The sequence below is a fragment of the Rhincodon typus genome, chromosome 3 (assembly GCF_021869965.1).
Source record: "Rhincodon typus isolate 14 chromosome 3, sRhiTyp1.1, whole genome shotgun sequence".
Lineage (NCBI taxonomy): Eukaryota > Metazoa > Chordata > Chondrichthyes > Orectolobiformes > Rhincodontidae > Rhincodon > Rhincodon typus.
The window spans coordinates 125,685,120-125,697,038 of NC_063334.1; the positions used below are offsets into that span (position 1 = coordinate 125,685,120).

Sequence of the window (11,919 nt, forward strand, 5' to 3'; positions counted from 1 at the left end):
CCACAACACAATACAACCCTGTCATGGCAACCTCTGCAAGACAGGTCAGATCTTCGACATGGACACTACCCTCACATGTGGGAGCACCACCCATCACGTGCACGGCAGATACTCATGTGACTCGGCCAGCATTGTCTATCTGATACGCTGCAGGTAAGGATGCCCCGAGGCACGGTATATTGGCAACACCACGCAGACACTACGACAACAAATGAATGGACACCATACAATGATCGCCAGACAGAGATGTACCCTCCCAGTGGGGGAACACTTCAGCGGTCAAGGACATTTGGCTTCAGATCTTCAGGCAAATGTCCTCCAAGGCGGACTTCAGGATACACAACAACAATGCAGAGTCACCAAGCAGAGTCTGTAGCCAAGTTAAGTACCTATGAGGACAGCCTCAACCAGGATCTTGGGTGCATGTCGCACTACAGGTGACCCCCACCACACTATACGCTCACACTCACACATATATATACACTCTCTCTCACACACACACACACACTCATTCTCACACACACACTCACACACACACACACTCTCTCACACACACACACACACACACACACACCCAACACACTCACTCTCACACGCACACTCACTCTCACACACACACATACACTCACTCTCACACACACACACTCACTCTCACACACGCACACACTCACTCTCACACACACACACTCACACACACACACTCTTTGCAACACACACACCTTCACGCGCATGTGTGCACACACACTCACACACACACTTCCAGTCTACCTCACACACACGCACATGCACACACACGAATCTACGGGGTGAATTTGTATTTGCAGATACATTCTATTTTGTTCAAAAAGCATACAATTTATAGACAATGTGGCATTTTATTAATTCCTACTTTAGAAATAAAACCAGTCTGACTCCAAACCAAAACACAAACAGATTCTAAACAAGGCCTCACAAATAACATGCATTGTCTGACCTAAAATGTCATCTCTACTTTACAGTGATAAAACCTTTAGTTCTCTCAGGACAGTGACTTCAAAGGAATTCAGGGATTTATATATACATATTAATCAATTAAAATATCTTTGGTTTGTTTAGTAAATCCTCATCAGTGGTGTGACCCTTTGATCTTTTACTTATAAATTCGGTGTCTGATACTACCTCTCTCGCTAACACCTGAAGCAGTGACGCCCACATCCCACATGTGAATTTAAAAAATTACTAGGGGTAAGCTATTTGAAGTCAGATTGAAGAAATGCAGGAGTTTGATTTGAACAGATCAGTGGTACGCCCAGTGGAACAGGGTGACACTAACTTGAAGGGGCTGTAGAATCGGACAGATGCTTTATTGTGAGTTAACACCAAGCCCACATTTGAGTATTACCCAAGGGTGGTGCATTTGTCTCTGGGCTCAGGCTACAGGCTGGTCATTAAATCTCAGGAATGGTTTTTGCGTTGGCAGAGAAGTTCCAAGCCTGGTGCTCAGGAGGTCAGAGGTCAGAAGTCATAAACCACAGAGCATGATTTATACTTTAACCTTTTGGCTCCTAACTCAGTCATGGGGCAGTTATTCTGGGTGTTTAAAATAAGTTCTCTGGGGAGCAGTCATTTAGAGTCAGTTTATTTCTTAGAAACTATTATGTCACTTTATTAAAGGAAAACAGCATGAAATAATCCTGGAATGTTAACTCCCTCAATACTTCCTCTTTACTTTCAAACACATGTAGAGCATAAAATGAAGCCTTTCAGCCTTTTGAGGCTGTGCATAGTCCCTACCGAGCAATCTGTTGGCTCCAAATGGTAATGGCCTAGGGGTATCACTGTGAGACTATTAATCCAGGTAATGTTCTCGAGACTTGGGTTCAAGTCTTCACCATGGCAAACGGTGCAATTTGGATTCAATGAATTAAGAGTCTAATGATGACCATGAATCCATTGTTGATTTTGCAAAAACCCATCTGTTTCACTGATGTCCTTTAGGGAAGGAAATTCCTATCCTTACCTGGTCTGGCCTACACATGACTCTAGACCCACAGCTCATCTCAGGTCTTAACTCCAACTTCCTCCCTGCTGTCTATAACCCTTCAATCCATTCATGACCCTTTGAGAGAAGCAGTTTCTCTTCATTTCCGTTACCCCTCATCTTAAAACTATGGCCCCTCATTCTAGATCCAGGTAGAAAATATACAGTAAATGGCAGAAGCCTTAAGAGCACCAATAGGCAGAGGGATCTGGGTGTACAGGTACACAGGTCACCGAAAGTGGTAACGCAAGTGGAGAAGGTAGTCAACAAGGCATACGGCATGCTTGCCTTCATCAGCCAGGGCATTGAGTTTAAAAATTGGCAGGTAATATTGCAGCTTTATGGAACCTTAGTTAGGCCGCATTTAGAATATTATGTTCAATTCTGGTCGCCACACTACCAGAAGGATGTGGTCGTTTTGGAGAGGGTACAGAAAAGATTTACCAGGAAGTTGCCTGGTATGGAGGGCAGTAGCTAGGAGAAGAGGTTGGAGAAACTTGGGCTGTTCTCACTAGAATGACGGAGGTTGAGGGGGGACCTGATAGAGGTCTACAAGGTTACGAAGGGCGTGGACAGACTGGACAGTCAGAAGTGTTTTCCCCAGGGTGGAAGAGTCAGTTACCAGGGGCCATGGGTTTAAGGTGTGAGAGGCAAGGTTTAAAGATGATGTACAAGGCAAGTTTTTTTTTACACAGAGGGTGGTGGGTGCCTGGAACTCGCTGTCGGGGGAGGTAGTGGAAGCAGATACGATAGTGACTTTTAAAGGGCGTCTTGACAAATACATGAATAGGATGGGAATAGAGGGATATGGTCCCCGGAAGGGTAGGGGGTTTTAGTTGTGACAGGCAGCATGTCGGTGCAGGCTTGGAGGGCCGAAGGGCCTGTTCCTGTACTGGAATTTTCTTTGTTCTTTGTTCTAGATTGCCCCACAAGGAGAAACAGTACCATGTCAATTTTGGTTTATATATTTATGCAAGGGTTAATGATTAAATTGCCAGTTTTTCTGGAGCCAAGGTATTTTTAACCCGGTCTGAGAGAGAGTCTCTGGGGTAATCACAGGGATTTGTTTGCATTAGGAGTGGGCAGAATAATCATTGAAGATCATTGTCTTGCTTTGAGCTTAGAAGAATTAGGAATTGGTTTTTTTTGCTTAAGGGAGAATCTATACCATGGAAAGATTTGGTTTTCAGTTCCCAGAAACTCTAATTGAATGTAAACGTCAGACCAGTTTCTCCTAGTGAAAGGAGTTAGTTTAGAAAAGTTTGAAAATATGTTACCTTAAACTTAGTTTAAGAATTATAGTTGAAAGCTCCAGACCAGAGGTGTTTTGTTATAACCCTGAAGGGGTTATTTGAAGCTGAGAAAGTCCACAATGAGCTGTGTGAATAATCAAATTGTCAAAACCAGGAATCATAAGGAACTGTAAGTTAAATTAATAGATGTGACATTTTGATATGATTTATTGTTGTCACATGTACCTAAGTACAGTGAAAAGTTTTGTTTTGTGAGCAGTGCAACAGATCATAGCAAACAAGGGCATACAGAGCATTGAATGCTTAGACAGAGTGAGGCACACAGGTTACGCTGCACAGGAGGTGCACAAGCACAAGATCAACATTATTTGAAGTTAAAGAGTCCATTCATCAGTCTGATAACAGCCGGGAAGAAGATGTTCCTGAACCTGCTGCTGCGTGTGTTCAGGTTTCTGTACCTTCTGCCTGATGGAGGAGGCTGTAGGAGGTCATTACAGGGGTGAGATGGGTCCTTGATGATGTTGGCATCTTTCTGTGGCAGTGAGCCGTGTAAATGGAGTTTTGTGACTGCCTTGGCTACTGTGTTTGGTTTCTGTGATGGTCCGGGCTGTGCACACCACCTTCTGTAGTTTCTTACGGTCCTGGGCAGAGCAGTTTCCATACCAGGCCGTTATACACCCAGACAGTATGTTTTCAATGGTGTATCTGCAGAAGGTGGTGAGGGTCCCTATGGACATGGCAAATTTCCTGAGCCGCCTGAGGAAGAAGAGGCGTTGCTGTGCCTTCCTGACTGTCACATCTACCTGGGAAATCCGGGACAGATTGTTCATTATCATCACTCCTAGGATTCTCTCGAGGTTTAGAGTAATGTGAAGTGATGAGACTGTTTAACGTATGACTTGAAATCAATCAAATTGTGTCAATTGTAAATAGTTTGATTCATTTCATCTATCTTCATTTCTTTTGCATGATAAATTTTTGTTTTATTGTTGAACCTCAATCTGTGGAATTGTGTGCTTGTGTTTCAGTGATAACCACATCATTAAAACCAAACAAAATAACCTATCAAGCCAGATCTCAGTCTGCGATCTAACTAGTTCAGTAATGACATCAGCTGGGATCATAAAAATACACTTCAGAATTCTATTATTTAATCTACATTGCCTGCCCCTCTCATTTCTGCTTCTTAAATCAATCTGACTTTGTCCCTCTGATTCTTAATTCTTTTACAAGTGGGAACATATTTTCCCTTTCTATCCTATCCAGATTTTGAACACTTTGGACAAATCTCTCTCAAGTTCTCTTCTCCAGACAAAACAGTTTTAACTTATCCAACCTATCTTTAGCACTGAAATTCCTCATTCTCACAGCTACCAATTCTTCACATTTGCTATCATTGGAGAATTTTGAAATTTCACTCTGCAGTCTGATATCCAAGTCATTTATTGATATCAAAAAAAAATGTTTGCAGATTTATTCCTGAAAAAGGCAATATCTACCACCCTCTGATCTGAGGATAACCATTTATCATTAACTTTTTGTTTTTTTGTCCATTTTAATCCAATTTTTATCTGAGCTAATACTGACTTTCCAATTTCATACGTCTCTGTTTGGCTGACTTGTGTCTTTGGGGACAATGGTGTAGTGGTATTGTTGACGAACAATTAAATCTCCAGGTCATACACTGACAGTCAGTAGAATTTGAATTTTTAAAAAATCTGGAAGTGAAAGTCCCCGGGTGTCCTCAACATTGACTCCGTACCCCATGAAATCTCATGGCTTCAGGTTAAACATGGGCAAGGAAACCTCCTGCTGATTACCACATACTGTCCTCTCTCAGCTGATGAATCAGTATTCCTCCATGTTAAGCACTGAGGATGGCAAGGGTGCAGGAATGGAAGGTTATATTGATGAGGTGGGATGGGATAGGAGGGGACTTAAGTGGAGTATAGATGGGCTGAAAGTGTAGGCTCCTGAAGAATAGACTATGGAATTCAAGTGAAATTTCCATTGCTTGGAGCTGTCTGCAAGACAGTGGGTGGGTGGGAAACAGTACAGTACTTCCTGGGCTGTGGGTGCCATTTGCTTCATGATATGGTCTTGGTAAGGGAGCTGAGCTTCAGCCCCCACCAGCAGCAAATGGTACCGCAGCGAGAGGACAGTAAGTGGAAGCAGCATTGGCCCAGGCTGCCAAGACCAGTCAAACACATCAGCCATTACTTCCACTCCATCACCATCATTCATCGTCGTTGTCTTCACACTGGGTCAGTGTGTACTTCCCAAAAGGAATATCCATTGAAGAGGAGATGGCGGATGTCAGGGATGGGGTGAAAGGTTAGGTGTATTGGAAAGGCTGCTCCTGTGGTCTGTGAGTGGCTCACCTGTTCCTAATGGCTACTCAAATGCACATTGTTTAAGGAAGGTGAGGTGCTGACAGCTAAAGGGTTTGCTATAATCTTCCAATCTTCCCAGGACACACAGCAGGCGCCAGAGACTTAGAGAGTGGGGAAAATGAGATGCTTTTATTGGAGGAAGGTTGCAAACACATTCTCCTGGCAGCAATTGGTCAATCAGTTTAACATCCATTTAGGTGAAATGTCATGATCCCAGCTGATGTTATTACTGGACAAATCCAATCCCAGGCTGAAACCTGGATTGGTGGATTTTATTTTGATTTGTTTTGATTTATAATGAAATGGACTCTCTTTGAAATGTGAGCTCACAATGCTGCTGATTTTGTTTTAACAATAAAACAGAAGTTTATTAAGTAAAAGGATGAAGATAACATGGAATAAACCAAATGTTCTACTTACAACATAAATTCAATTTCAGTAAAAATATAATCCCATTAATCCCAAAATTCTCCTTTATAAATTGAAAGGGAAAACTACGGCTTTGTCTAGTACCAAAAACATACTGAGATTTTCCCTCAATTTCTGTTTGTCCCTCACAACAGAGACCCTGTCTCTAACACCTCAAAAGGCTTACATTACTTGTGACTTTAACTTATAGACTGGAACTGCAGGTATATTTTTCTGTAGCTAGGATGATATTTTGTAGATAGTTTTTGAAACCTTGTTTAAGGACAAACCAGTTTTTGTTCACACTGGTAGCGTTTTACAACAGACAAGATAAACATGCTCCAACCATACTTTAAAGAGAGATATATTTTTCTAGTTTCATTTTGAGTTTTGGGTAGACCTGTGAAATCCTTAGATGAAGATGTCTGTATCAACCAGTACTCCTCAGAAGGGAAATTAGATTACTTGAGAGGAGAAAGTTAATGATAGTCGCAGACCAGAAGTGTTGGGATAAAACCATGAAGAAATTGCTTAAAGATGAGCAAATTTATGCTCATGTTCCTAACTCCAGGAAGAACTGCCTGCAGGTTTTGATAAAACAATACAAGGCTGTCACTCTCACCTCACCTCTGGAATTCAACTCTTTTGCCCACGTTTGAACCAAGGTTGCAACAAGGTCAGGAGCTGAGTGGCCCTGGCGGAACCCAAACTGGGCATCACTGAGCAGGTTATTGCTGAGCAGGTTCTGCTTGATAGCTCTGTTACTGACACCTTCCATCACTTTACTGATGATCGAGAGGAGACTGATGGGGCGGTAATTGGTCGGGTTGGGTTTGTCCTGTTTTTTATGTACAGGACATACCTGGGCAATTTTCCACATTGTCTGGTAGATACCAGTGTTGTAACTGTACTGGAACAGCATGGCTAGGGGAGCAGCAAGTTCTGGAGCACAAGTCTTCAGTACTATTACCGGAATGTAGTCAGGACCCATAGCCCTTGCAGTATCCAGTGTCTCCACCCGTTTCTTGATATCACGTGGAGTGAATCGAATTGGCTGAAGACTGGTATCTGTAATGCTGGGGACCACTGGAGGAGGCCGAGATGGATCATCCATTTGGCACTTCTGGCTGAAGATTGCTGTGAAAGCTTCAGCCTTATCTCTTGCACTGATGTGCTGGGCCCTTCCATCATTGAGGATGGGGATATTTGTGGACCCTCCTCCTCCAGTGAGTTGTTTAATTGTCCACCACCATTCACAACTGGATGTGGCAGGACTGCAGAGCTGAGATCTGCTCGTTGGTTGTGGGATCGCTTAGCTCTGTCTATCACTTGCTGCTCTCGCTGTTTGGCGTGCAAGTAGTCCTAAATAAAAACTGAAATAACTGTGGATGCTGTAAATCAGGATCAAAAGCAAAGTTGCTGGAAAAGCTCAGCAGATCTGGCAGCATCTGTGAAGGAAAAAACAGAGTTAACGTTTCGGGTCCAGTGACCCTTCCTCAGAGCTTCCCCAGTCTAGCAGCTATGTCCTTTAGACCCAACCAGCTTGATCAGTAATACTGCTGCTGAGCCACTCTTAGTGGTAGGCATTGAAATCCCCCACCCAGAGTACATTTTGTGCCCTCAACATCCTCAGTGCTTCCTCTAAGTGTTGTTTAACATTAAGGGGTACCGATTCATCAGCTGAGGGAGGGCGGTATGTGGTAATCAACAGGAGGTTTCCTTGCCCGTGTTTAGCATGAAGCCATCAGATTTCATGGAGTCCAGAGTCAATGTTGAGGACTCCCAGAGCAACCTTCTCCCAACTGTATCCCACTGTGCTGCCACCTCTGCTGGGTCTGTCCTGCCGGTGGGACAGGACATATCCAGGGATGGTGATGGTGGTGTCTGGGACACTGTCTGTAAGGTATGATTCTGTGAGTATGACTATATCAGGCTGTTGCTTGACTAGTCTGTGAGACAGCTCTCCCAATTTTGGCACTAATCCCCCAGATGTTAGTGAGGAGGGCTTTGCAGGGTCGACAGCGCTGTTTCTGCCGTTGTCTTTTCCAGTGACTATGTCAATGCCTGATGATCTGACCATTTTTAATTCTTTGAGTGTGTGTGTGTTTGTCTGTGTATGTGTGTGTGTGTGTGTGTGTGTGTGTATTTGTGTCTGTGCGAGTGCATGTGTCTGAATGTATGCGTGTATTTGTGTGTGTGTGTGTGGGTTTGTGTGAATGTGCGTGTGTGTGAATGAATGTGTGTGTATGTGTGAATATGTGTGCATGTGTGTGCATGTGTGAGTGTGAGTGTGTCTGTGTGTGTGTGTGTGTGTGTGTGTGTGTGTGTGTGACTGCAGAGAGGATGTTTATAATGGGGTTTGAGCTTTAGTTAGATCAATTATATGCCGACTGTTCAAATTGTTTACCTGTTGCTAGTTTCAATAGTTTTGCAATACATAATTCTTATTAATTACAGAAACCTGGCTTGTGCTTTCGGTCTACCTGGTCTGACGACAGGTCCACTGGGGAATTTTGTGTTTTGTATTAAATCTGGGAATAAACAATGAGTAATGATATCTATTGTTTCCCCTGCAATGAGGCTTCACACAGATATCCATCTGAGTGGCAACTTTCTCTAATTGCTTTTTCCTGCTAAAGCAAACAGCTTCCCATCCCTCCCCATTATATTCCATCTGCCTCTGCATGCCCACACTTTCAACCTGCTCCTCAACCTTTCGTTAAACATTCACAGAATGTGGCTGTTGCCAACTGGATCAATATTTATTGCCTATCCCTAATCATTCATGTGAAGTTATTAATGCATTTCACAAACAATACGTAAACAATTACAAATTTAATTGCCTCAAGCTAGCAACAGCTGACCCATCGATCTCACTGCAAAATGAAGATTGCTGTGGACCTTTAATCCCTAGTCTGCAGATTAACCTTCTGTAATTATGTTTTACACCTTTATTACGTTACACGCTGTCTTTGTGTTTCCTATATCTGTTATAAATTGAGATAATTGGTGACGTTTATCACTAGAATTTATCACCAGCTGCCGTGATGGTTTTCTTTGTTTTATTCGTGAATATAATAATCAACAATTTGAAGCTATAGTCCTGGGCAGATTAATCCAGCTAACATGTACATAGCACTCTACTTTTCCCTTAGAATGAGATACCGTTGGCAAAGTTAACAATTTAAACAGTGCATAGGTCAAATAGAGACTAAAACAATTTTTAAAAATAAAACAGATAAAACCTGAAGCGAGAAACCAACCTTTTGGATTCAGAACATTTGTTCAAGAAACCAATTATCAACCTGTATTAAAGTTTCCATGACCGTTCCTGAATCATTCTATAACTTGGAACTGTACTCCCCTGGCACCTTGGTGTTTTCTGGACAGCAGCGTTATAAACTTTTTGAATTGTGTGCTCACTCCTCTCTTGTTTCTTCAGCCTAATCAAGTAGAGTCTGTCTTTGACCCCTCAACTAACCTGAAAGGCATTCCCAACTGCAACAAAAACAGAAGTTGCTGGAAAAACTCAGCAGGTCTGGCAGCATCTGTGAAGGAAAATCAGGGTTAACGTTTCGGGTCCGGTGACCCCTCCTCAGAACAACAGGAGGTGGGACCCTTCAGAGGAAGGGTCACTGGACCCGAACCATTAACTCCGATTTTTCTCTTCACAGATGCTGCCAGACCTGCTGAGCTTTTCCAGCAACTTCTGTTTTTGTTCCTGATTTACAGCATCCGCAGTTCTTTCGGTTTTTTTTATTCCCAACTGCCAGCTGGTTCTCGAAAGGAGGACAGAGCAGTTGTCTTTGAGCTGAGAATGTGCGAATGTGAGAATTTGAGAGACAACTGAGGATTTAACACAAATGTGAGGGCTGAGCGGGACATCACTGACAGTCAATGACGCGGTGTGTCCACAGTGTGAATGACGCAGTGTGTGCACAGTGTGAATGGTGTAGTCTTGTGAAGACTTGTGAAGCTGGCTCTTATTATCAAATTATTGATTCTAAACAGATGAGGTGAATGGACTTCAAAGGTTCTTTGTTCAGCTTTGACACCTTGTCAAAATGATCCCAACAATCTTTTCATGGTCATTTGCACAAATCAAACACACTTGCATGAACGTGCTGTAGTGAACGTGGGTGGAGACACTGTCAGTAAAGGAAATTAGGCCAGTTAGTGTGGAGAGCATAGAACATAGAACATAGAACATTACAGCGCAGTACAGGCCCTTCGGCCCTCGATGTTGCGCTGACCTGTGAAACCAATCTGAAGACCATCTAACCTAAACTATTCCATTATCATCCATATGTTTATCCAATGACCATTTAAATGCCCTTAAAGTGGGCGAGTCTACTATTTTTGCAGGCAGGGCATTCCACGCCCTTACTACTCTCTGAGTAAAGAACTTACCTCCGACATCTGTCCTATATCTATCACCCCTCAATTTAAAGCTATGTCCCCACGTGCTAGCCATCACCATCCGAGGAAAAAGGCTCCCACTGTCCACCCTATCTAATCCTCTGATCATCTTGTATGTCTCTATCAAGTCACCTCTTAACCTTCTTCTCTCTAATGAAAACAGCCTCAAGACCCTCAGCCTTTCCTCATACCTTCCCTCCATACCAGGCAACATCCTGGTAAATCTCCTCTGCACCCTTTCCAATGCTTCCACATCCTTCCTATAATGCGGTGACCAGAACTGTACGCAATACTCCAAGTGCGGCCGCACCAGAGTTTTGTACAGCTGCAACATGACCTCATGGCTCCGAAACTCAATCCCTCTACCAATAAAACCTAACATACTGTACGCCTTCTTAACAACGCTATCAACCTGGGTGGCAACTTTCAGTGATCTATGCACATGGACACCGAGATCTTTCTGCGCATCCACACTACCAAGAATCTTACCATTAGCCCAGTACTCTGTATTCCTGTTACTCCTTCCAAAGTGAATCACCTCACACGTTTCCGCATTAAACTCCATTTGCCACCTCTCAGCCCAGCTCTGCAGCTTATCTATGTCCCTCTGTAACCTGCAACATCCTTCCGCACTATCCACAACTCCACCAACTTTGGTGTCATCCGCAAATTTACTAACCCATCCTTCTACGCCCTCATCCAGGTCATTTATAAAAATGACAAACAGCAGTGGCCCCAAAACAGATCCTTGAGGTACACCACTAGTAACTGAACTCCAGGATGAACATTTCCCATCAACCACCACCCTCTGTCTTCTTACAGCTAGCCAATTTCTGATCCAAACCGCTAAATCACCCTCAATCCCATGCCTCCGTATTTTCTGCAATAGTCTACCATGGGGAACCTTATCAAACGCTTTACTGAAATCCAAATACACCACATCAACCGCTTTACCCTCATCCACCTGTTTGGTCACCTTCTCAAAGAACTCAATAAGGTTTGTGAGGCACGACCTACCCTTCACAAAACCGTGTTGACTCTCCCTAATCAAATTATTCCTTTCTAGATGATTATAAATCCTATCTCTTATAATCCTTTCCAACACTTTACCCACAACCGAAGTAAGGCTCACTGGTCTATAATTACCAGGGTTGTCTCTACTCCCCTTCTTGAACAAGGGGACAACATTTGCTAGTCTCCAGTCTTCTGGCACTATTCCTGAAGACAATGACGACATAAAGATCAAAGCCAAAGGCTCTGCAATCTCCTCTCTCGCTTCCCAGAGAATCCTAGGATAAATCCCATCTGGCCCAGGGGACTTATCTATTTTCACACCTTCCAGAATTGCTAATACCTCCTCCTTATGAACCTCAATCCCGTCTAGTCTAATAGACTGTATCTCAGTATTCTCCTCGACTACATTGTC

The 11,919-nt window shown here is 43.2% G+C and overlaps 1 protein-coding gene across 1 annotated transcript in view; it reads left to right on the top strand.

Moving 5' to 3' along the window:
• LOC125482192 (complement component C8 alpha chain-like) overlaps positions 1-11,919 on the top strand; it is a 78,758-nt gene that overhangs the window by 31,779 nt on the left and 35,060 nt on the right. The window lies entirely within an intron of this gene.